Source organism: Eulemur rufifrons, unplaced genomic scaffold (assembly GCF_041146395.1).
Source record: "Eulemur rufifrons isolate Redbay unplaced genomic scaffold, OSU_ERuf_1 scaffold_31, whole genome shotgun sequence".
Taxonomy (NCBI): Eukaryota; Metazoa; Chordata; class Mammalia; order Primates; family Lemuridae; genus Eulemur; species Eulemur rufifrons.
In genome coordinates this window covers 2,994,462-3,020,312 of record NW_027182814.1, presented here as the reverse complement: position 1 = coordinate 3,020,312, position 25,851 = coordinate 2,994,462, and positions in this window count along the sequence as shown.

The window sequence follows — 25,851 nt, the reverse complement described above, 5'->3', positions numbered from 1 at the left end:
TACGTTTAGGGTTAGGGTTAGTTTTAGGGTTAGAGTTATGTGCTATGGTTTGTGTTAGAGGTTAGGATTAGGTTTACTGGTCACGGTGAGAGTTACGTTTAGGGTTAGCATTAGGGTTAAGGTTAAGGGATAGGATTAGGGTTAAGTGTTGGGCTTAGGGTTAGGGTTTAGTGTTAGGGTTATCATTAAGGATTAGGGGTAGGGTCAGGGTTAAATGCTTGGGTGCGGGTAATGATTAGGGTCAGGGTTAAGGTTCACGGATAGGGTTAGTGTTAAGGGTTACGGGTAGGTTTAGGGTTCAGGTTTAGAGTTAGCATTAGGGCTTAAGGTTAGGATTAGGCGGTAGGTTAGATTTAGGGTTAGATCTAGGCGTTAGGGTAAGGGCTAGCGTTAGGGTTAAGAGATAGGGTTAGGTTTAATGCTTAGGATTAGGGTTAGTGTTTGGGGTTAAAGTAAGTGTTAGGGGTTAGGTTTAAGGATCAAAGGTTAGGGTTATTTTTAGCTGTAGTGTTAGGGTTAGGGATAAGGGATCCCATTAGCATTAAGGGTCTTCCTTACTGTAGGGTTAAGGGTTAGGCTTAGAGTTAAAGGTTCAGGTTAGGGTCAGTGTTAAGATTTAGGGTGAGGGTTAACGGTTAGGGTAAATGTTAAGCGTTAGGGTTAGGGATTAGTGATTAGGGTTTTTGGTTAGTGTTAGGGTTAGCGGTTAGGAGTTAGTGTTTTATGAAGGGGTATGGTTAGAATTAGGATTGGAGTTAGAGTTAGGGTGAGGTATAGGGGTTAGGTTTAGGGGTTAGCTTTAGGGGAAAAAGGATAGGATTAGGGTTACGGGTTGGGCTTAGGTTTAGGGTTAAAGTTTACTGCTAGGGTTAGGGATAGGGTTCAGGGTTAGCTTTAGGGGTTCTGGTTAGGGTTAGGTGTTAGGTTAGTGTCAGGGTTAGGTCTAGTCGTGAGGGTAAGGTTTAGGGTTAGCTTTAAGAGCTATGGTTAGGTTTAATGGTTAGGATTAGGATTAGGGTTAAGGGTTAGGGTAAGGCTTAGGGGTTAGGGTTAAGGGTTAATGTTTTTGATAGACATAGCGTTGGGGTCAGAAGTAAGGGTTACTGTCAGTGTTAGGGTTGTAGATAGGGTTACGGTTAGGGTTAGCAGTTTAGAATTAGGGTTAGGGATTAGGTGTTCCAGTGATGACTAGGAGATAGGGTTAGAATTATGGGATAGGAGTTCTTCTCAGGAAATGGGTTATTCATTAACGTTAGGATAAGAGATTAAAGTGAGGCGCACGGTGAGGTTTACGTGTTAAGGGGAGAAATAGGAACAATGTTGGGTGTTATGTTCAGGGTTAGGGTTATCTGTTAAAGGTATTGTTTATGCTTAGCGCACGGGCCCTGTCTGCATTAGGCGGGCGGGGGTGTTTAGGGGGCTGGGATTGTACCCGGGAACCCACTCTATCATACTCTGGGTATGGGCCCGTGGGTTTCATGCAGGACACAGTGGTAGAGCCTCCTTTCACGCATGGCATGGGAGGTTTGCAGGCTTACTAAACTCTAAGAAAGCAAGAAGTCTGAGAATTAGATTTAGGGTTAGGATTATGGTTAGGGTTAAGGATGAAGTTTAGTGTTAGGGTGAGTGCTTAGGGTTAGGGATTAGAGTTAGGGTTAAAGGTTACTCTTAGGTTTAACGGTTACACTTTGTTTTAGGGTTGAGGTTTACGGTTAGGGGTAAGATGAGGGGTTAGGGTTAGGTACAGTGTTAGGGTTAAGTGTTAGGTTTAGGGTTGAAGATTAAGATTAGGGTTAGAACTAAAGGTTAGCGTGAGAGTTAACGCTTAGGGTTAAGTTTAAGTGTTAGGGTTTAGGGTTAGGGTTAGGGTTAGGGTTCGTTTTAGGGTTAGAGTTATGTGCTATGGTTTGTGTTAGAGGTTAGGTTTAGGTTTAGTGGTCACGGTTAGGGTTACGTTTCGGGGTTAGCACTAGGGTTAGGGTTAAGGGATAGGATTAGGGTTAAGTGTTGGGCTTAGGGTTAGGGTTTAGTGTTAGGGTTATCATTAAGGATTAGGGGTATGGTCAGGGTTAAATGCTTGGGTGCGGGTAATGGTTAGGGTCAGGGTTAAGGTTCACGGATAGGGTTAGTGTTAAGGGTTACGGGTAGGTTTAGGGTTCAAGGTTAGAGTTAGCATTAGGGCTTAAGGTTAGGATAAGGCGGTAGGTTAGAATTCGGGTTAGATCTAGGCGTTAGTGTAAGGGCTAGCGTTAGGTTTAAGAGATAGGGTTAGGTTTAATGCTTAGGATTAGGGTTAGGGTTTGGGGTTAAAGTAAGTGTTAGGGGTTAGGTTTAAGGATCAAAGGTTAGGGTTATTTTTAGCTGTAGTGTTAGGGTTAGGGATAAGGGATCCCATTAGCATTAAGGGTCTTCCTTACTGTAGGGTTAAGGGTAAGGCTTAGAGTTGAAGGTTAAGGTTAGGGTCAGTGTTAAGATTTAGCGTGAGGGTTAACGGTTAGTTTAAAGGTTAAGCGTTAGGGTTAGGGATTAGTGATTAGGGTTTTTGGTTAGTGTTAGGGTTAGCGGTTTGGAGTTAGTGTTTTATGAAGGGGTATGGTTACAATTAGGATTGGGGTTAGAGTTAGGGTGAGGTATAGGGGTTAGGTTTAGGGGTTAGTTTTAGGGTAAAAGGATAGGATTAGGGTTACGGGTTGGGCTTAGGTTTAGGGTTAAAGTTTACTGCTAGGGTTAGGGATAGGGTTCAGGGTTAGCTTTAGGGGTTCTGGTTAGGGTTAGGTGTTAGGTTAGTGTCAGGGTTAGGTCTAGTCGTGAGGATAAGGTTTAGGGTTAGCTTTAAGAGCTAGGGTTAGGTTTAATGGTTAGGATTAGGATTAAGGGTTAGCGTAAGGCTTAGGGGTTAGGGTGAGGGGTTAGGGTTTTTGTTAGGCATAGCGTTGTGGTTAGAAGTAAGGTTTACTGTCAGTGTTAGGGTTGTCGGTAGGGTTACGGTTAGGGTTAGCGGTTTAGAATTAGGGTTAGCGATTAGGTGTCACAGTGATGACTAGGATATAGGGTTAGAATTATGGGATAGGGGTTGTTCTCAGGAAATGGGTTATCCATTAACCTTAGGATAAGAGTTTAAAGTTAGGGCACGGTGAGGTTTACGTGTTAAGGGGAGAAATAGGAACAGGGTTGGGTGTTATGTTCAGGGTTAGGGTTATCTGTTAAAGGTATTTTTTATGCTTAGCTCACGGGCCCTGTCTGCATTAGGCGGGCGGGGGGAGTTTCGAGGGCTGGGATTGTACCCGGGAACCCACTCTATCATACTCTGGGTATGGGCCAGTGGGTTTCATGCAGGACACAGTGGTAGAGCCTCCTTTCACACATGGCATGGGAGGATTGCAGGCTTTCTAAACTCTAAGAAAGCAAGAAGTCTGAGAATTAGATTTAGGATTAGGATTATGGTTAGGGTTAAGGATGAAGTTTAGTGTTAGGGTGAGGGCTTAGAGTTAGGGCTTAGGGTTAGGGTTAAAGGTTACTCTTAGGTTTAACGGTTACACTTTGGTTTAGGGTTGAGGTTTACGGTTAGGGTTAAGATGAGGGGTTAGGGTTTGGTACAGGGTTAGGGTTAAGTGTTAGGTTTAGGGTTGAAGATTAGGATTAGGGTTAGGATTAAAGGTTAGCGTGAGAGTTAACGCTTAGGGTTAAGGTTAAGAGTTAGGGTCTAGGGTTAGGGTTAGGGTTAGGGTTAGTTTTAGGGTTAGAGTTATGTGCTATGGTTTGTGTTAGAGGTTAGGGTTAGGTTTTCTGGTCACGGTTAGGGTTACGTTTCGGGGTTAGCATTAGGGTTAGGGTTAAGGGATAGGATTAGGGTTAAGTGTTGGGCTTATTGTTAGGGTTTATTGTTTGGGTTATCATTAAGGATTAGGGGTAGGGTCAGGGTTAAATGCTTGGGTGCGGGTAATGGTTAGGGTCAGGGTTAAGGTTCACGGATAGGGTTAGTGTTAAGGGTTACGGGTAGGTTTAGGGTTCAGGGTTAGAGTTAGCATTAGGGCTTAAGGTTAGGATAAGGCGGTAGGTTAGAATTCGGGTTAGATCTAGGCGTTAGTGTAAGGGCTAGCGTTAGGTTTAAGAGAGAGGGTTAGGTTTAATGCTTAGGATTAGGGTTAGGGTTTGGGGTTAAAGTAAGTGTTAGGGGTTAGGTTTAAGGATCAAAGGTTAGGGTTATTTTTAGCTGTAGTGTTAGGGTTAGGGATAAGGGATCCCATTAGCATTAAGGGTCTTCCTTACTGTAGGGTTAAGGGTAAGGCTTAGAGTTGAAGGTTAAGGTTAGGGTCAGTGTTAAGATTTAGGGTGAGGGTTAACGGTTAGGGTAAAGGTTAAGCGTTAGGGTTAGGGATTAGTGATTAGGGTTTTTGGTTAGTGTTAGGGTTAGCGGTTAGGAGTTATTGTTTTATGAAGGGGTATGGTTAGAATTAGGATTGGGGTTAGAGTTAGGGTGAGGTATAGGGGTTAGGTTTAGGGGTTAGTTTTAGGGTAAAAGGATAGGATTAGGGTTACGGGTTGGGCTTAGGTTTAGGGTTAAAGTTTACTGCTAGGGATAGGGATAGGGTTCAGGCTTAGCTTTAGGGGTTCTGGTTAGGGTTAGGTGTTAGGTTAGTGTCAGGGTTAGGTCTAGTCGTGAGGGTAAGGTTTAGGGTTAGCTTTAAGAGCTAGGGTTAGGTTTAATGGTTAGGATTAGGATTAGGGTAAGGCTTAGGGGTTAGGGTGAAGGGTTAGAGTCAAGGGTTAGGGTTTTTGTTAGGCATAGCGTTGGGGTTAGAAGTAAGGGTTACTGTCAGTGTTAGGGTTGTAGGTAGGGTTACGGTTAGGGTTAGCGTTTTAGAATTAGGGTTAGGGATTAGGTGTCACAGTGATGACTAGGAGATAGGGTTAGAATTATGGGATAGGGGTTGTTCTCAGGAAATGGGTTATGCATTAACGTTAGGATAAGAGGTAAATGTTAGGCGCACGGTGAGGTTTACGTGTTAAGGGGAGAAATAGGAACAGGGTTGGGTGTTATGTTCAGGGTTAGGGTTATCTGTTAAAGGTATTGTTTATGCTTAGCGCACGGGCCCTGTCTGCATTAGGCGGGCTGGGGGAGTTTAGGGGGCTGGGATTGTACCCGGGAACCCACTCTATCATACTCTGGGTATGGGCCCGTGGGTTTCATACAGGACACAGTGGTAGAGCCTCCTTTCACGCAAGGCATGGGAGGATTGCAGGCTTTCTAAACTCTAAGAAAGCAAGAAGTCTGAGAATTAGATTTAGGGTTAGGATTATGGTTAGGGTTAAGGATGAAGTTTAGTGTTAGGGTGAGGGCTTAGGGTTAGGGATTAGGGTTAGGGTTAAAGATTACTCTTAGGTTTAAATGTTACACTTTGGTTTAGGGTTGAGATTTACAGTTAGGGTTAACATGAGGGGTTAGGGTTTAGTACAGGGTAAGGGTTAAGTGTTAGGTTTAGGGTTGAAGATTAGGATTAGGGTTAGGATTAAAGGTTAGCGTGAGAGTTAACTCTTAGGGTTAAGGTTAACAGTTAGGGTTTAGGGTTAGGGTTACGGTTAGGGTTAGTTTTAGGGTTAGAGTTATGTGCTATGGTTTGTGTTAGAGGTTAGGTTTAGGTTTACTGGTCACGGATAGGGTTAAGTTTAGGGTTAGCATTAGGGTTAGGGTTAAGGGATAGGATTAGGGTTAGGGTTACTTTTAGGGGTTAGCGTTAGGGTTAGGGTTAGGGTTAAGGGATAGGAATAGGGTTAAGTGTTGGGCTTAGGGTTAGGGTTTATGGTTAGGGTTATCATTAACGATTAGGGTTAGGGTCAAGGTTAAATGCTTGGGTGCGTGTAATGGTTAGGGTCAGGGTTAAGGTTCACGGATAGGGTTAGTGTTAAGGGTTACGGGTAGGTTTATGTTTCAGGGTTAGAGTTAGCATTAGGGCTTAAGGTTAGGATTAGGCGGTAGGTTAGAATTAGGGTTAGATCTAGGCGTTAGGGTAAGGGCTAGCGTTAGGGTTAAGAGATAGGGTTAGGTTTAATGCTTAGGATTAGGGTTAGGGTTTGGGGTTAAAGTAAGTGTTAGGGGTTAGGTTTAAGGATCAAAGGTTAGGGTTATTTTTAGCTGTAGTGTTAGGGTTAGGGATAAGGGATCCCATTAGCATAAAGGGTCTTCCTTACTGTAGGGTTAAGGGTTAGGCTTAGAGTTAAAGGTGAAGGTTAGGGTCAGGGTTAAGATTTAGGGTGAGGGTTAACGGTTAGGGTAAAGGTTAAGCGTTAGGGTTAGGGATTAGTGATTAGGGTTTTTGGTTAGTGTTAGGGTTAGCGGTTAGGAGTTAGTGTTTTATGAAGGGGTATGGTTAGAATTAGGATTGGGGTTAGAGTTAGGGTGAGGTATAGGGGTTAGGTTTAGGGGTTAGTTTTAGAGTAAAAGGATAGGATTAGGGTTACGGGTTGGGCTTAGGTTTAGGGTTAAAGTTTACTGCTAGGGTTAGGGATAGGGTTCAGGGTTAGCTTTAGAGGTTCTGGTTAGGGTTAGGTGTTAGGTTAGTGTCAGGGTTACGTCTAGTCGTGAGGTTAAGGTTTAGGGTTAGCTTTAAGAGCTAGGGTTAGGTTTAATGGTTAGGATTAGAATTAGGGTTAAGGGTTAGGGTAAGGCTTAGGGGTTAAGGTGAAGGGTTAGGGTCAATGATTAGGGTTTTTGTTAGGCATAGCGTTGGGGTTAGAAGTAAGGGTTACTGTCAGTGTTAGGGTTGTAGGTAGGGTTACAGTTAGGGTTAGCGGTTCAGAATTAGGGTTAGGGATTAGGTGTCACAGTGATGACTAAGAAATAGGGTTAGAGTTATGGGATAGGGGTTGTTCTCAGGAAATGGGTTATGCATTAACGTTAGGATAAGAGGTTAAAGTTAGGCGCACGGTGAGGTTTACGTGTTAAGGGGAGAAATAGGAACAGGGTTGGGTGTTATGTTCAGGGCTAGGGTTATCTGTTAAAAGTATTGTTTATGCTTAGCGCACGGGCCCTGTCTGCATTAGGCGGACTGAGGGAGTTTAGGGGGCTGGGATTGTACCCGGGAACCCACTCTATCATACTCTGGGAATGGGCCCGTGGGTTTCATGCAGGACACAGTGGTTGAGCCTCCTTTCACGCATGGCATGGGAGGATTGCAGGCTTTCTAAACTCTAAGAAAGCAAGAAGTCTGAGAATTAGATTTAGGGGTAGGATTATGGATAGGGTTAAGGATGAAGTTTAGTGTTCGGGTGAGGGCTTAGGGTTAGGGATTAGGGTTAGGGTTAAAGGTTACTCTTAGGTTTAACGGTTACACTTTGGTTTCGGGTTGAGGTTTACGGTTAGGGTTAAGATTAGGGGTTAGGGTTAGGTACAGGGTTAGGGTTAAGTGTTAGGTTTAGGGTTGAAGATTAGGATTAGGTTTAGGATTAAAGGTTAGCGTGAGAGTTAACGCTTAGGGTAAAGGTTAAGTGTTAGGGTTTAGGGTTAGGTTTAGGGTTAGGGTTAGTTTTAGGGTTAGAGTTATGTGCTATGGTTTGTGTTAGAGGTTAGGGTTAGGTTTACTGGTCACGGTTACGGTTACGTTTAGGGGTTAGCATTAGGGTTAGGGTTAGGGTTAGGGTTAAGGGATAGGATTAGGATTAAGTGTTGGGCTTAGGGTTAGGGTTTAGTGTTAGGGTTATCATTAAGGATTAGGGGTAGGGTCAGGGTTAAATGCTTGGGTGCGGGTAATGGTTAGGGTCAGGTTTAAGGTTCTCGGATAGGGTTAGTGTTAACGGTTACGGGTAGGTTTAGGGTTCAGGGTTAGAGTTAGCATTAGGGCTTAAGGTTAGGATTAGGCGGTAGGTTAGATTTAGGGTTAGATCTAGGCGTTAGGGTAAGAGCTAGCTTTAGGGTTAAGAGATAGGGTTAGGTTTAATGCTTAGAATTAGGGTTAGGGTTTGGGGTTAAAGTAAGTGTTAGGGGTTAGTTTTAAGGATCAAAGGTTAGGGTTATTTTTATCTGTAGTGTTAGGGTTAGGGATAAGGGATCCCATTAGCATTAAGGGTCTTCCTTACTGTAGGGTTAAGGGTTAGGCTTAGAGTTAAACGTTAAGGTTAGGGTCAGTGTTAAGATTTAGGGTGAGGGTTAACGGTTAGGGTAAAGGTTAAGCGTTAGGGTTAGGGATTAGTGATTAGGGTTTTTGTATAGTGTTAGGGTTAGCGGTTAGGAGTTAGTGTTTTATGAAGTTGTATGGTTAGAATTAGGATTGGGTTTAGAGTTAGGGTAAGGTATAGGGGTTCGGTTTAGGGATTAGTATTAGGGTAAAAGGATAGGATTAGGGTTACGGGTTGGGCTTAGGTTTAGGGTTAAAGTTTACTGCTAGGGTTAGGGATAGGCTTCAGGGTTAGCTTTAGGGGTTCTGGTTAGGGTTAGGTGTTAGGTTAGTGTCAGGGTTAGGTCTAGTCGTGAGGGTAAGGTTTAGGGTTAGCTTTAAGAGCTAGGGTTAGGTTTAATGGTTAGGATTAGGATTAGGGTTAAGGGTTAGGGTAAGGCTTAGGGGTTAGGGAGAAGGGTTTGGGTCAAGGGTTAGGGTTTTTGTTAGGCATAGCGTTGGGGTTAGAAGTAAGGGTTACTGTCAGTGTTAGGGTTGTAGGTAGGGTTACGGTTAGGGTTAGCGGTTTAGAATTAGGGTTAGGGATTAGGTGTCACAGTGATGAATAGGAGATACGGTTAGAATTATGGGATAGGGGTTGTTCTCAGGAAATGGGTTATGCATTAACGTTAGGATAAGAGGTTAAAGTTAGGCGCACGGTGAGGTTTACGTGTTAAGGGGAGAAATAGGAACAGGGTTGGGTGTTATGTTCAGGGTTAGGGTTATCTGTTAAAGGTATTGTTTATGATTAGCGCACGGGCCCTGTCTGCATTAGGCGGGCGGGGGGAGTTTAGGGGGCTGGGATTGTACCCGGGAACCCACTCTATCATACTCTGGGTATGGGCCCGTGTATTTCATGCAGGACACAGTGGTAGAGCCTCCTTTCACGCATGGTATGGGAGGATTGCAGGCTTTCTAAACTCTAAGAAAGCAAGAAGTCTGAGAATTAGATTTAGGGTTAGGATTATGGTTAGGGTGAAGGATGAAGTTTAGTGTTAGGGTGAGTGCTTAGGGTTAGGGATTAGAGTTAGGGTTAAAGGTTACTCTTAGGTTTAACGGTTACACTTTGGTTTAGGGTGGAGGTTTACAGTTAGGGTTAAGATGAGGGGTTAGGGTTAGGTACAGGTTTAGGGTTAAGTGTTAGGTTTAGGGTTGAAGATTAGGATTAGGGTTAGGATTAAAGGTTAGCGTGAGAGTTAACGCTTAGGGTTAAGGTTAAGAGTTAGGGTTTAGGGTTAGGGTTAGGGTTAGTTTTAGGGTTAGAGTTATGAGCTATGGTTTTTGTTAGAGGTTAGGGTTAGGTTTACTGGTCACGGTTAGGGTTACGTTTAGGGGTTAGCATTAGGGTTAGGGTTAGGTTTAGGGTTAAGGGACAGGATTAGGGTTAAGTGTTGGGCTTAGGGTTAGGGTTTAGTGTTAGGGTTATCATTAAGGATTAGGGGTAGGGTCAGGGTTAAATGCTTCGGTGCGGGTAATGGTTAGGGTCAGGGTTAAGGTTCACGGATAGGGTTAGTGTTAAGGGTTACGGGTAGGTTTAGGGTTCAGGGTTAGAGTTAGGATTAGGGCTTAAGGTTAGGATTAGGCGGTAGGTTAGATTTAGGGTTAGATCTAGGCATTAGGGTAAGGGCTAGCGTTAGGGTTAGAGATAGGGTTAGGTTTAATGCTTAGGATTAGGGTTAGGGTTTGGGGATAAAGTAAGTGTTAGATGTTAGGTTTAAGGATCAAAGGTTAGGGTTATTTTTAGCTGTAGTGTTAGGGTTAGGGATAAGGGATCCCATTAGCATTAAGGGTCTTCCTTACTGTAGGGTTAAGGGTTAGGCTTAGAGTTAAAGGTTCAGGTTAGGGTCAGTGTTAAGATTTAGGGTGAGGGTTAACGGTTAGGGTAAAGGTTAAGCGTTAGGGCTAGGGATTAGTGATTAGGGTTTTTGGTTATTGTTAGGGTTAGCGGTTAGGAGTTAGTGTTCTATGAAGGGGTATGGTTAGAATTAGGGCTGGGTTAGAGTTAGGGTGAGGTATAGGGGTTAGGTTTAGGGGATAGTTTTAGGGTAAAAGGATAGGATTAGGGTTACGGGTTGGGCTTAGGTTTAGGGTTAAGGTTTACTGCTAGGGTTAGGGATAGGGTTCAGGGTTAGCTTTAGGGGTTCTGGTTAGGTTTAGGTGTTAGGTTAGTGTCAGGGTTAGGTCTAGTCGTGAGGGTAAGGTTTAGGGTTAGCTTTAAGAGCTAGGGTTAGGTTTAATGGTTAGGATTAGGATTAGGGTTAAGGGTTAGGGTAAGGCTTAGGGGTTGGGGTGAAGGGTTAGGGTCAAGGGTTAGGGTTTTTGTTAGGCATAGCGTTGGGTTTAGAAGTAAGGGTTACTGTCAGTGTTAGGGTTGTAGGTAGGGTTAGGGTTAGGGTTAGCGGTTTAGAATTAGGGTTAGGGATTAGGTGTCACAGTGATGACTAGGAGATAGGGTTAGAATTATGGGATAGGGGTTGTTCTCAGGAAATGGGTTATGCATTAACGTTAGGATAAGAGGTAAATGTTAGGCGCACGGTGAGGTTTACGTGTTAAGGGGAGAAATAGGAACAGGGTTGGGTGTTATTTTCAGGGTTAGGGTTATCTGTTCAAGGTATTGTTTATGCTTAGCGCACGGGCCCTGTCTGCATTAGGCGGGCGGGGGAAGTTTAGGGGGCTGGGATTGTACCCGGGAACCCACTCTATCATACTCTGGGTATGGGCCCGTGGGTTTCATGCAGGACACAGTGGTAGAGCCTCCTTTCACGCATGGCATGGGAGGATTGCAGGCTTTCTAAACTCTAAGAAAGCAAGAAGTCTGAGAATTAGATTTAGGGTTAGGATTATGGTTAGTGTGAGGGATGAAGTTTAGTGTTAGGGTGAGGGCTTAGGGTTAGGGATTAGGGTTAGGGTTAAAGGTTACTCTTAGGTTTAACGGTTACACTTTGGTTTCGGGTTGAGTTTTACGGTTAGGGTTAAGATGAGGGGTTAGGGTTTGGTACATTGTTAGGGTTAAGTGTTAGGTTTAGGGTTGAAGATTAGGATTAGGGTTAGGATTAAAGGTTAGCGTGAGAGTTAACGCTTAGGGTTAAGGTTAAGAGTTAGGGTTTAGGGTTAGGGTTAGGGTTAGTTCTAGGGTTAGAGTTATGTGGTATGGTTTGTGTTAGAGTTTAGGGTTAGGTTTACTGTTCACGGTTAGGGTTACGTTTAGGGGTTAGCATTAGGGTTAGGGTTAGGTTTAGGGTTAAGGGATAGGATTAGGGTTATGTGTTGGGCTTAGGGTTAGGGTTTAGTGTTAGGGTTATCATTAAGGATTAGGGGTAGGGTCAGGGTTAAATGCTTGGGTGCGGGTAATGGTTAGAGTCAGGGTTAAGGTTCACGGATAGGGTTAGTGTTAAGGGTTACGGGTAGGTTTAGGGTTCAGGGTTAGAGTTAGCATTAGGGCTTAAGGTTAGGATTAGGCGGTAGGTTAGATTTAGGGTTAGATCTAGGCGTTAGTGTAAGGGCTAGCATTAGGGTTAAGAGATAGGGTTAGGTTTAATGGTTAGGATTAGGGTTAGGGTTTGGGGATAAAGTAAGTGTTAGGGGTTAGGTTTAAGGATCAAAGGTTAGGGTTATTTTTAGCTGTAGTGTTAGGGTTAGGGATAAGGGATCCCATTAGCATTAAGGGTCTTCCTTACTGTAGGGTTAAGGGTTAGGCTTAGAGTTAAAGGTTAAGGTTAGGGTCAGTGTTAAGAATTAGGGTGAGGGTTAATGGTTAGGGTAAAGGTTAAGCGTTAGGGTTAGGGATTAGTGATTAGGGTTTTTGATTAGTGTTAGGGTTAGCGGTTAGGAGTTAGTGTTTCATGAAGGGGTATGGTTAGAATTACGATTGGGGTTAGAGTTAGGGTGAGGTATAGGGGTTAGGTTTAGGGGTTAGTTTTAGGGTAAAAGGATAGGATTAGGGTTAAGGGTTGGGCTTAGGTTTAGGGTTAAAGTTTCCTGCTAGGGTTAGGGATAGGGTTCAGGGTTAGCTTTAGGGGTTCTGGTTAGGGTTAGGTGTTAGGTTAGTGTCAGGGTTAGGTCCAGTCGTGAGGGTAAGGTTTAGGGTTAGCTTTAAGAGCTAGGGTTAGGTTTAATGTTTAGGATTAGGATTAGGGTTAAGGGTTAGGGTAAGGCTTAGGGGTTAGGGTGAAGGGTTAGGGTCAATGGTTAGTGTTTTTGTTAGGCATAGCATTGGGGTTAGAAGTAAGGGTTACTGTCAGTGTTAGGGTTGTATGTAGGGTTAGAGTTAGGGTTAGCGGTTTAGAATTAGGGTTAGGGATTAGGTGTCACAGTGATGACTAGGAGATAGGGTTAGAATTATGGGATAGGGGTTGTTCTCAGGAAATGGGTTATGCATTATCGTTAGGATAAGAGGTTAAAGTTAGGCGCACGGTGAGGTTTACGTGTTAAGGGGAGAAATAGGAACAGGGTTGGGTGTTATGTTCAGGGTTAGGGTTATCTGTTAAAGGTATTGTTTATGCTTAGCGCACGGGCCCTGTCTGCATTAGGCGGGCGGTTGGAGTTTCGGGGGCTGGGATTGTACCCGGGAACCCACTCTATCATACTCTGGGTATGGGCCCGTGGGTTTCATGCAGGACACAGTGGTAGAGCCTCCTTTCACGCATGGCATGGGCGGATTGCAGGCTTTCTAAACTCTAAGAAAGCAAGAATTCTGAGAATTAGATTTAGGGTTAGGATTATGGTTAGGGTTAAGGATGAAGTTTAGTGTTAGGGTCAGGGCTTAATGTTAGGGATTAGGGTTAGGGTTAAAGGTTACTCTTAGGTTTAACGGTTACAGTTCGGTTTATGGTTGAGGTTTACGGTTAGGGTTAAGATGAGGGGTTAGGGTTTGGTAGACGTTTAGGGTTAAGTGTTAGGTTTAGGGTTGAAGATTTGGATTAGGGTTAGGATTAAAGGTTAGCGTGAGAGTTAACGCTTAGGGTTAAGGTTAAGAGTTAGGGTTTACGGTTAGGCTTAGGGTTAGATTTAGGGTTAGAGTTATGTGCTATGGTGTGTGTTAGGGGTTAGGGTTAGGTTTACTGTTCACGGTTAGGGTTGGGTTTAGGGGTTAGCATTAGGGTTAGGGATTAGGTTTAGGGTAAGGGTCTAGAGTTCATGTTGGGCTTTAGGCTCGGGGCTTAGTTTCAGGGTCAGGGGTTAGCGTTGGTGGTAGGGCTTAGCTTTAGCGGTCAGTTTAAGGGCACAGGACCTGGTTAACCTACGGTGAGAGGGGTGCGGTCTGAGTCACCACGAAAGCACAACATCATTCCCTGGGCCTTGGGACAGGACCTCCATGCAGGACTCAGGCGGAGCCTCATCTCACACATGGCATGGCTGTATTGTAGGCTTGCTTCACTCTGGGAATGGAAGTAGTGTGAGAATTAGGGTTGGGGTTGGGGTTAGGGTTTTTCGTGTTAGGGGTTAGGTTTCGAGTCAGGGTTAGGTGCTAGGGATTAGTGGTTAGGGTTAGAGTTAGTGTTAGGGGTAAGGTGTTAAGTCTGGGTTAGGGGGCCAGGGTATGGTTTAGGGTTGGAGTTAGCGTTAGGGTTAGGGGTTAGGGTTAAGGGATAGGGTTAGGATTCAGGGTGAGGGTTAGAGGGTTAACAGTTGGGGTTAGGCTTAGGGGTTAGGGATAGTGTTAGGGTTAAGGGTTAGGAGCTTGGTTCAGGTTTAAGGTTAGCATTAGGGGTTGGGGTTAGTGTTAACTGTAAGTCAGTGTTGGGGTTAGATATCTAGGCATTAGGGTAAAGATTAGGGTTAGGGTTAAGAGTTAGGGTTCTGTTTAACGGTTAGGATTGGGAATAGGTTAAGGGTTAAGGTTAAGTTTGGGGTTATGACGAAGGATCAACGGTTAGGGTTACTTTTAGGCGTAGGGTTAGGGTAAGGGGTTAGGGTTAGTGTTAGTGTTGTTGGTCGGGTTAAGGTTAGGGTTGGCGCTTCAGAATTAGGGATTAGGTGTTACGGTTATAGCTAGGAGGTAGGGTTATAATGACGGTATAGGGCTTGTTCTCAGGGTGTCATGCATTAACGTTAAGATATGGGGTTAAAGTTAGGGTTATGGTGAGGTTTACCTGTTAAGGTGAGCAGTAGGATCAGGGTTAGGTGTTATGTTGTGGGTTAGGCTTATGGGTGAGGGGTAGGGTTTATGCTTAGGGCACGGGCCCTGTATGCCCTAGGAGGCAAAGTTAGGTGTCTGTGATGGTCGCTGGGAACCCACTCTACCACACGCAGTGTATGGGCCTCTGGGTTTCATGCAGGACACTGTGGCAGAGCCTCCTTTCACGCATGGCGTGGGAGGATTGCAGGCTTTCTAAACTCTAAGAAAGCAAGAAGTCTGAGAATTAGATGTAGGGTTAGGTTTATGGTTAGGGTTAAGGATGAAGTTTAGTGTTAGGGTGAGGGCTTAGGCTTAGGGATTATGGTTAGGGTTAAAGGTTACTCTTAGATTTAACGGTTACACTTTGGTTTAGGGTTGAGGTTTAAGGTTAGGGTTAAGATGAGGGGTTAGGGTTTGGTACAGGGTTAGGGTTAAGTGTTAGGTTTAGGGTTGAAGACTAGGATTAGGGTTAGGATTAAAGGTTAGCGTGAGAGTTAACGGTTAGGGTTAAGGTTAAGAGTTAGGGTTTAGGGTTAGGGTTAGGGTTAGGGTTAGATTTAGGGTTAGAGTTATGTGCTATGGTTTGTGTTAGAGGTTAGGGTTAGGTTTACTGTTCACGGTTAGGGTTACGTTTAGGGGTTAGCATTAGGGTTAGGGTTAGGGTTAGGGTTAAGGGATAGGATTAGGGTTAAGTGTTGGGCTTAGGGTTAGGGTTTAGTGTTAGGGTTATCATTAAGGATTAGGGTTAGGGTCAGGGTTAAATGCTTGGGTGCGGGTAATGGTTAGGGTCAGGGTTAAGGTTCAGGGATAGGGTTAGTGTTAAGGGTTACGGGTAGGTTTAGGGTTCAGGGTTAGCGTTAACATTAGGGCTTAAGGTTAGGATTAGGCGGGAGGTTAGATTTAGGGTTAGAACTAGGCGTTAGGGTAAGGGCTAGAGTTAGGGTTAAGAGATAGGGTTAGGTTTAATGCTTAGGATTAGGGTTAGGGTTTGGGGATAAAGTAAGTGTTAGGGGTTAGGTTTAAGGATCAAAGGTTAGGGTTATTTTTAGGTGTAGTGTTAGGTTTAGGGAAAAGCAATCCCATTAGCATTAAGGGTCTTCCTTACTGTAGGGTTAAGGGTTAGGCTTAGAGTTAAAAGTTAAGGTTAGGGTCAGTGTTAAGAATTAGGGTGAGGGGTAACGGTTAGGGTAAAGGTTAAGCATTAGGGTTAGGGATTAGCGATTAGGGTTTTTGGTTAGTGTTAGGGTTAGAGGTTAGGAGTTCGTGTTTTATGAAGGGGTATGGTTAGAATTAGGATTGGGGTTAGAGTTAGGGTTAGGTATAGGGGTTAGGTTTAGAGGTTAGTTTTAGGGTAAAAGGATAGGATTAGGGTTATGGGTTGGGCTTAGGTTTAGGGTTAAAGTTTACTGCTAGGGTTAGGGATAGGGTTCAGGGTTAGCTTTAGGGGTTCTGGTTAGGGTTAGGTGTTAGGTTAGTGTCAGGGTTAGGTCTAGTCGTGAGGGTAAGGTTTAGGGTTAGCTTTAAGAGCTAGGGTTAGGTTTAATGGTTAGGATTAGGATTAGGGTTAAGGGTTAGCGTAAGGCTTAGGGGTTTGGGTGAAGGGTTAGGGTTTTTGTTAGGCATAGCGTTGGGGTTAGAAGTAAGGGTTACTGTCAGTGTTAGGGTTGTAGGTAGGGTTACGGTTAGGGTTAGCGGTTTAGAATTAGGGTTAGGGATTAGGTGTTCCAGTGATGACTAGGAGATAGGGTTAGAAATATGGGATACGGGTTGTTCTCAGGGAATGGGTTATGCATTAACGTTAGGATAAGTGGTTAAAGTTAGGCGCACGGTGAGGTTTACGTGTTAAGGGGAGAAATAGGAACAGGGTTGGGTGTTATGTTCAGGGTTAGGGTTATCTGTTAAAGGTATTGTTTATGCTTAGCGCATGGGCCCTGTCTGCATTGGGTGGGCGGGGGGAGTTTAGGGGGCTGGGATTGTACCCGGGAACCCACTCTATCATACTCTGGGTATGGGCCCGTGGGTTTCATGCAGGACACAGTGGTAGAGCCTCCTTTCACACATGGCATGGGAGGATTGCAGGCTTTCTAAACTCTAAGAAAGCAAGAAGTCTGAGAATTAGATTTAGGGTTAGGATTATGGTTAGGGTTAAGGATGAAGTTTAGTGTTAGGGTGAGGGCTTAAGGTTAGGGATTAGGGTTAGGGTTAAAGGTTACTCTTAGGTTTAACGGTTACAGTTCGGTTTAGGGTTGAGGTTTACGGTTAGGGTTAAGATGAGGGGTTAGGGTTTGGTAGACGTTTAGGGTTAAGTGTTAGGTTTAGGGTTGAAGATTAGGATTAGGGTTAGGATTAAAGGTTAGCGTGAGAGTTAACGCTCAGGGTTTACTGTTAGGGTTAGGGTTAGTTTTAGGGTTAGAGTTATGTGCTATGGTTTGTGTTAGAGGTTAGGGTTAGGTTTACCTTTCACGGTTAGGGTTACGTTTAGGGTTTAGCATTAGAGTTAAGGTTAGGGTTAAGGGATAGGATTAGGGTTAAGTGTTAGGTTTAGGGTTGAAGATTAGGATTAGGGTTAGGATTAAAGGTTAGCATGAGATTTAACGCTTAGGAATAAGGTTTAGAGTTAGGGTTTACTGTTAGGGTTAGGGTTAGTTTTAGGGTTAGAGTTATGTGCTATGGTTTGTGATAGAGGTTAGGGTTAGGTTTACTGTTCACGGTTAGGGTTACGTTTAAGGTTTAGCATTAGGGTTAGGGATTAGTTTTAGGGTAAGGGTTTAGAGTTAGTGTTGGGCTTTAGTCTCGGGGCTTCGGTTCAGGGTCAGGGGTTAGGGTCGGTGGTACGGCCTAGCTTTAGCAGTGAGTTAAAGGGCACAACACCTGGTTAATCTAAGGTGAGACGGGTGCGGTCGAAGTCATCACGAAAGCACAACATCATTCCCTGGGCCTTGGGACAGGACCTACATGCAGGACTCAGTCGGAGCCTCATCTCACACATGGCATGGTTGTATTGTAGGCTTCCTTCACTCTGGGAATGGAAGTAGTGTGAGAATTAGGGTTGGGGTTGGGGTTAGGGATTTCGAGTTAGGGGTTAGGTTTCGAGTCAGGGTTAGGTGCTAGGGATTAGTGGTTAGGGTTAGAGTTAGTGTTAGGGGTTAGGTGTTAAGTCTGGGTTAGGGGGCCAGGGTAAGGTTTAGGGTTGGAGTTAGCATTAGGGTTAGGGGTTAGGGTTAAGGGAGAGGGTTAGGTATCAGGGTGAGGGTTAGAGGGTTAACAGTTGGGGTTAAGCTTAGGGGTTAGGGATAGTGTTAGAGTTAAGGGTTAGAAGTATGGTTCAGGTTTATGTTTAGCATTAGGGGTTGGGGTTAGTGTTAACTGTAGGTCAGTGTTGGGGTTAGATCTCTAGGCATTAGGGTAAAGGTTAGGGTTAGGGTTAAGTGTTAGGGTTATGTTTAATGGTTAGGATTGGGAATAGGGTTAACGGTTAGGGTTAAGGTTAGGGGTTATGACTAAGGATCAACCGTTAGGGTTACTTTTAGGCGTAGGTTTAGGGTAAGAGGTTAGGGTTAGTGTTAGTGTTGTTGGTCGGGTTAAGGTTAGGGTTGGCATTTCAGAATTAGGGATTAGGTGTTACGGTTATGGCTAGGAGTTAGGGTTAGAATGACGGTATAGGGCTTGTTCTCAGGGTGTCATGCATTAACGTTAAGATAATGGGTTAAAGTTAGGGTTACGGTGAGGTTTACCTGTTAAGGTGAGCAGTAGGATCAGGGTTATGTGTTATGTTCTGGGTTAGGCTTATGGATGAATGGTATGGTTTACGCTTAGGGCACGGGCCCTGTATGCCCTAGGAGGCAAAGTTAGGTGTCTGTGATGGTCGCTGGGAACCCACTCTATCGTACGCAGTGTATGGGCCTCTGGGTTTTAGGCAGGACACTGGCAGAGCGTCCTTTCACGCATGGCATGGGAGGATTGCAGGCTTTCTAAACTCTAAGAAAGCAAGAAGTCTGAGAATTAGATTTAGGGTTAGGATTATGGTTAGGGTTAAGGATGAAGTTTAGTGTTAGGGTGAGGGCTTAGGGTTAGGGATTAGGGTTAGCGTTAAAGGTTACTCTTAGATTTAACAGTTACACTTTGGTTTAGGGTTGAGGTTTACGGTTAGGGTAAAGATGAGGGGTTAGGGTTTGGTACAGGGTTAGGGTTAAGTGTTAGGTTTAGGGTTGAAGATTAGGATTAGGGTTAGGATTAAAGGTTAGCGTGAGAGTTAACGCTTAGGGTTAAGGTTAAGAGTTAGCGTTAGAGTTAGGGTTAGTTTTAGGGTTAGAGTTATGTGCTATGGTTTGTGTTAGAGGTTAGGATTAGGTTTACTGTTCATGGTTAGGGTTACGTTTAGGGGTAGCATTAGGGTTAGAGTTAGGGTTAGGGTTAAGGGATAGGATTAGGGTTAAGTGTTGAGCTTAGGGTTAGGGTTTAGTGTTAGGGTTATCGTTAAGGATTAGGGTTAGGGTCAGGGTTAAATGTTTGGGTGCGGGTAATGGTTAGGGTCAGGGTTAAGGTTTATAGATAGGGTTAGTGTTAATGGTTACGGGTAGGTTTAGGGTTCAGGGTTTAGAGTTAGCATTAGGGCTTCAGGTTAGGATTAGGTGGTAGGTTAGATTTAGGGTTAGATCTAGGCGTTAGAGTAAGGGTTAAGAGATAGGGTTAGGTTTAATGCTTAGGATTAGGGTTAGGGTTTGGGGTTAAGTGTGAGGGGTTAGGTTTAAGGATCAAAGTTAGGGTTATTTTTAGCTGTAGTGTTAGGTTTAGGGATAAGGGATAAGATTGGCGTAAGGGTTTTTCTTACTGTTAGGATTAAGGGTCAGGCTTAGATTAAAGGTTAAGGTTAGGGTCAGTGTTAAGTGTTAGGGTGAGGGTTAACGGTTACGGTAAAGGTTAAGCGTTAGTGTTAGGGATTAGCGATCAGGGTTTTTGGTAAGTGTTAGGGTTAGGAGTTCGTGTTTTATGAAGGGGTATGGTTAGAATTAGGATTGGGGTTAGTGTTAGGGTTAGGTTTAGGGGTTAGGCTTAGGGTAAAAGGATAGGATTAGGGTTAAGGGTTGGGATCAGGTTTAGGGTTAAAGTTTAGTGTTCTGGTTAATGTTTAGTGTTATGGTCCAGTTTAAGTGTTAGGGTGAGGGTTAACGGTTAGGATTAGGCTTAGAGGTTGGGGATATAGTGAGGGTTCAGTGTTAGGGTTAGGTTTAGGGTTCAGGGTTAGGGTTAGCTTTAGGGGTTATGGTTAGGGTTAAGTGTTAGGTTAGTGTCAGGGTTCGGTCTAGTCGTGAGGGTAAGGTTTAGGGTTTGCTTTAAGCGCTAGGGTTAGGTTTAATGTTTAGGATTAGGATTAGGGTTAAGGGTTAGGGTAAGGCTTAGGGGTTAGGGTGAAGGGTTAGGGTTTTTGTTAGGCATAGAGTTGGGGTTAGAAGTAAGGGTTACAGTCAGTGTTAGGGTTGTAGGTAGGGTTACGGTTAGGGTTAGCAGTTTAGAATTAGGGTTAGGGATTAGGTGTTACAGTTATGACTAGGAGATAGGGTTAGAATTATGGGATAGGGGTTGTTCTCAGGAAATGGGTTATGCATTAACGTTAGGATAAGAGGTTAAAGTTAGGCTCACGGTGAGGTTTACGTGTTAAGGGGAGAAATAGGAACAGGGTTCGGTGTTATGTTCAGGGTTAGGGTTATCTGTTAAAGGTATTGTTTATGCTTAGCACACGGGCCCTGTCTGCATTAGGCGGGCGGGGGGAGTTTAGGGGGCTGGGATTGTACCCGGGAACCCACTCTATCATACTCTGGGTATGGGCCCGTGGGTTTCATGCAGGACAGGGTGGTAGAGCCTCCTTTCACGCATGGCATGGGAGGATTGCAGGCTTTCTAAACTCTAAGAAAGGAAGAAGTCTTATAATTTGATTTTAGGGTTAGGTTTATGGATAGGGTTAAGGATAAATTTTAGTGTTAGTGTGAGGGCTTAGGGTTAGGGATTAGGGTTAGGGTTAAAGGTTACTCTTAGATTTAACGGTTACACTTTGGTTTAGGGTTGAGGTTTATGGTTAGGGTTAAGATGAGGGGTTAGAGTGTGGTACAGGGTTAGGGTTAAGTGTTAGGTTTAGGGTTGAAGATTAGAATTAGGGTTAGGATTAAAGGTTAGCATGAGAGTGAACGCTTAGTGTTAAGGTTAAGAGTTAGGGTTTAGGGCCGGGCGCGGTGGCTCACGCCTGTAATCCTACCACTCTGGTAGGCCGAGGTGGGTGGATCGTTTGAGCTCAGGAGTTCAAGACCAGCCTGAGCAAGAGCGAGACCCCATCTGTACTAAAAATAGAAAGAAATTATATGGACAGCTAAAAATATATATAGAAAAATATTAGCCGGGCATGGTGGCGCATGCCTGTAGTCCCAGCTGCTCGGGAGGCTGAGACAGGAGGATTCCTTGAGCTCAGGAGTCTGAGGTTGCTGTGAGCTAGGCTGATGCCACGGCACTCACTCTATCTTGGGCAACAGAGTGAGACTCTCTCAAAAAAAAAAAAAAAAAAGATTTAGGGTTTAGGGTTACGGTTAGGGTTAGGGTTAGTTTTAGGGTTAGAGTTATGTGCTATGGTTTATGTTAGAGGTTAGGGTTAGGTTTACTGTTCACGGTTAGGGTTGGGTTTAGGGGTTAGCATTAGGGTTAGGGATTAGGTTTAGGGTAAGGGTCTAGAGTTAATGTTGGGCTTTAGGCTCGGGGCTCAGGTTCAGGGTCAGGGGTTAGCGTTGGTGGTAGGGCTTAGCTTTAGCGGTCAGTTTAAGGGCACAGGACCTGGTTAATCTACGGTGAGAGGGGTGCGGTCGGAGTCACCACGAAAGCACAACATCATTCCCTGGGCCTTGGGACAGGACCTCCATGCAGGACTCAGGCGGAGCCTCATCTCACACATGGCATGGCTCTATTGTAGGCTTGCTTCACTCTGGGAATGGAAGTAGTGTGAGAATTAGGGTTGGGGTTGGGGTTAGGGTTTTTCGTGTTTGGGGTTAGTTTTCGAGTCAGGGTTAGGTGCTAGGGATTAGTGGTTAGGGTTAGAGTTAGTGTTAGGGGTAAGGTGTTAAGTCTGGGTTAGGGGGCCAGGGTAAGGTTTAGGGTTGGAGTTAGCGTTAGGTTTAGGGGTTAGGGTTAAGGGATAGGGTTAGGATTCAGGGTGAGGGTTAGAGGGTTAACAGTTGGGGTTAGGCTTAGGGGTAGGGGATAGAGTTAGGGTTAAGTGTTAGGAGCTTGGTTCAGGTTTAAGGTTAGCATTAGGGGTTGGGGTTAGTGTTAACTGTAGGTCAGTGTTGGGGTTAGATCTCTAGGCATTAGGGTAAAGGTTAGGGTTAGGGTTAAGAGTTAGGGTTCTGTTTAATGGTTAGGATTGGGAATAGGGTTAAGGGTTAGGGTTAAGGTTAGGGGTTATGACTAAGGATCAACGGTTAGGGTTACTTTTAGGCGTAGGATTAGGGTAAGGGGTTAGGTTTAGTGTTAGTGTTGTTGGTCGGGTTAAGGTTAGGGTTGGCGTTTCAGAATTAGCGATTAGGTGTTAGGGTTATAGCTAGGAGGTAGGGTTATAATGACGGTATAGGGCTTGTTCTCAGGGTGTCATGCATTAACGTTAAGATATCGGGTTAAAGTTAGGGTTATGGTGAGGTTTACCTGTTAAGGTGAGCAGTAGGATCAGGGTTAGGTGTTATGTTGCGGGTTAGGCTTATGGGTGAGGGGTAGGGTTTATGCTTAGGGCACGGGCCCTGTATGCTCTAGGAGGCAAAGTTAGGTGTCTGTGATGGTCGCTGGGAACCCACTCTACCGCACGCAGTGTATGGGCCTCTGGGTTTCATGCAGGACACTGTGGCAGAGCCTCCTTTCACGCATGGCGTGGGAGGATTGCAGGCTTTCTAAACTCTAAGAAAGCAAGAAGTCTGAGAATTAGATGTAGGGTTAGGTTTATGGTTAGGGTTAAGGATGAAGTTTAGTGTTAGGGTGAGGGCTTAGGCTTAGGGATTATGGTTAGGGTTAAAGGTTACTCTTAGATTTAACGGTTACACTTTGGTTTAGGGTTGAGGTTTAAGGTTAGGGTTAAGATGAGGGGTTAGGGTTTGGTACAGGGTTAGGGTTAAGTGTTAGGTTTAGGGTTGAAGATTAGGATTAGGGTTAGGATTAAAGGTTAGAGTGAGAGTTAACGCTTAGGGTTAAGGTTAAGAGTTAGGGTTTAGGGTTAGGGTTAGGGTTAGGGTTAGTTTTAGGGTTAGAGTTATGTGCTATGTTTTGTGTTAGAGGTTAGGGTTAGGTTTACTGTTCACGGTTAGGGTTACGTTTAGCGGTTAGCATTAGGGTTAGGGTTAGGGTTAGGGCTAAGGGATAGGATTAGGGTTAAGTGTTGGGCTTAGGGTTAGGGTTTAGTGTTAGGGTTATCATTAAGGATTAGGGTTAGGGTCAGGGTTAAATGCTTGGGTGCGGGTAATGGTTAGGGTCAGGGTTAAGGTTTACGGATAGGGTTCCTGTTAAGGGTTACAGGGTAGGTTTAGGGTTCAGGGTTAGCCTTAGCATTAAGGCTTAAGGTTAGGATTAGGCGGGAGGTTATATTTAGGGTTAGATCTAGGCGTTAGGGTAAGGGCTAGGGTTAGGGTTAAGAGATAGGTTTAGGTTTAATGCTTAGGATTAGGGTTAGGGTTTGGGGTTAAAGTAAGTGTTAGGGGTTAGGTTTAAGGATCAAAGGTTAGGGTTATTTTTAGCTGTAGTGTTAGGGTTAGGGATAAGGGATACCATTAGCATTAAGGGTCTTCCTTACTGTAGGGTTAAGGGTTAGGCTTAGAGTTAAAGGTGAAGGTTAGGGTCAGTGTTAAGAATTAGGGTGAGGGTTAACGGTTAGGGTAAAGGTTAAGCGTTAGGGTTAGGGATTAGTGATTAGGGTTTTTGGTTAGTGTTAGGGTTAGAAGTTAGGAGTTCGTGTTTTATGAAGGGGTATGGTTAGAATTAGGATTGGGGTTAGAGTTAGGGTTAGGTATAGATGTTAGCTTTAGGGGTTAGTTTTAGGGAAAAAGGATAGGATTAGGGTTATGGGTTGGGCTTAGGTTTAGGGTTAAAGATTACTGCTAGGGTTAGGGATAGAGTTCAGGGTTAGCTTTAGGGGTTCTGGTTAGGGTTAGGTGTTAGGTTAGTGCCAGGTTTAGGTCTAGTCGTGAGGGTAAGGTTTAGGGTTAGCTTTAAGAGCTAGGGTTAGGTTTAATGGTTAGGATTAGGATTAGGGTTAAAGGTTAGGGTAAGGCTTAGGGGTTTGGGTGAAGGGTTAGGGTTTTTGTTAGGCATAGCGTTGGGGTTAGAAGTAAGGGTTACAGTCAGTGTTAGGGTTGTAGGTAGGGTTCCGGTTAGGGTTAGCGGTTTAGAATTAGGGTTAGGGATTAGGTGTTCCAGTGATGACTAGGAGATAGGGTTAGAATTATGGGATAGGGGTTGTTCTCAGGGAATGGGTTATGCATTAACGTTAGGATAAGAGGTTAAAGTTAGGCGCACGGTGAGGTTTACGTGTTAAGGGGAGAAATAGGAACAGGGTTGGGTGTTATGTTCAGGGTTAGGGTTATCTGTTAAAGGTATTGTTTAGGCTTAGCGCACGGGCCCTGTCTGCATTAGGCGGGCGGGGGGAGTTTAGGGGGCTGGGATTGTACCTGGGAACCCACTCTATCATACTCTGGGTATGGGCCCGAGGGTTTCAACACATCCACACCGACCCCGAAGGAAAAAAAAAAAAAAACACCGTAGCCTCCAGCTACTAATTATAATGCTAACTTGCAAAATTTTCCTGCATTTTTAAACAATGGAAAAATGAGGGTGAGATGATACTTAGAAGAATGGATTCTTGTCAGTCTCCACAAACAAAAATAGGCAAAACCAAGTCAGCTACTCCTCAGCATCGTTATGTCCGTGGCAGCCACCTTGGGTTTCAGGAAGCACTAACAAACGTTATCACAATTATGGTGAAACGCTGAACACGTGCAAATAATTTTGAACGTAGTGGTTAATTGAAAAGCTCTGCAGCATACTTCTTGGAACAAGCCAGTTACCTGTTCCCACGCAAAGAGGAGTATATAGAACCATGGTGGATTTCCAGCTGATGAAGTAAAGGATTATTAAAGGGACGGGATGACCATGGGGATCATCGATAATTCTCTGAAACAGAATCCGCACTTTTCACCTGCCAAACACATGCGCACTTCTCCTCTCTGGGGATAATAAAAACTAACCAGCGAACTGACAAGGGCCTGACCCCCCCATCCACATCGACCACACACAAAAAAAAAAAAACCGTACCCTCCAGCTACTAATTATAATGCTAACTTGCAAAATTTCCCTGCATTTTAAAACAATCTAAAAATGGTGGTGGGATGATACTTAGAAGAACGGCTTCTTGTCAGTCTCCACTAACAAAAATAGGCAACACCAAGTCAGCTATTCCTCAGCATAGTTATGTCCGTCGCAGCCTTCTTGGGTTTCAGGAGGCACATACAAACGTTATCAGAATTATGGTGAAATGCTGAAAACCTGCAAATAATTTTCAACGTACTGGTTAATTTGAAAACTCTCCAGCATACTTCTTGGAACAAGCCAGGTACCTGTGCCCACACATAGAGAAGTATATAGAAACATGGTGGAATCCCAGCTGATGAAGCAAAGGATTCTCAAAGGAATGAGGTGACGATGCGGATCCTGTTTCATTCTCTGAAACAGAATCCTCACTTTCCACCTGTAAAACACATGCCCACTACTCTTCTCTGGGGATAATAAAAACAAACCAGCGATCTGACAGAGGGCCTGAACACCCATCCTGACCGACCCCACAAAAAAAAAAGTACCCTCCAGCTACTAATTATAATGCCAATTTGCAAAATTTCCCTGCATTTTTAAACAATATAGAAATGATGGTGGGATGATACTTAGAAGAATGGTTCTTGTCAGTCTCCACTGACAAAAATAGGCAACACCAAGTCAGCTACGCCTCAGCATAGTTATGTCCGTAGCAGCCATATTTCGTTTCAGTAGGCACATACACACGTTATCACAATTATGGTGAAACGCTGAAAACCTGCAAAGGATTTTCAACATACTGGTTAATTGAAAAGCTCTGCGGCATACTTCTTGGAACAAGCCAGTTACCTGTTCCCACGCAAAGAGGAGTATATAGAACCATGGTGGACTTCCAGCTGATGAAGTAAAGGATTCTTAAAGGAATGAGATGACCATGCGGCTCCTGTTTAATTCTCTGAAACAGAATCTGCACTTTTCACCTGCCAAACACATGCCCACTAGTCTTCTCTGGGGATAATAAAAACAAACCAGCGATCTCACAGAGGGCCTGAACACCCATCCTGACCGACCCCACAAAAAAAAAAAAAGTACCCTCCACCTATTATTTATAATGCCAATTTGCAAAATTTCCCTGCATTTTAAAACAATCTAAAAATGGTGGTGGGATGATACTTAGAAGAATGGCTTCTTGTCAGTCTCCACTAACAAAAATAGGCAACACCAAGTCAGCTATTCCTCAGCATAGTTATGTCCGTCGCA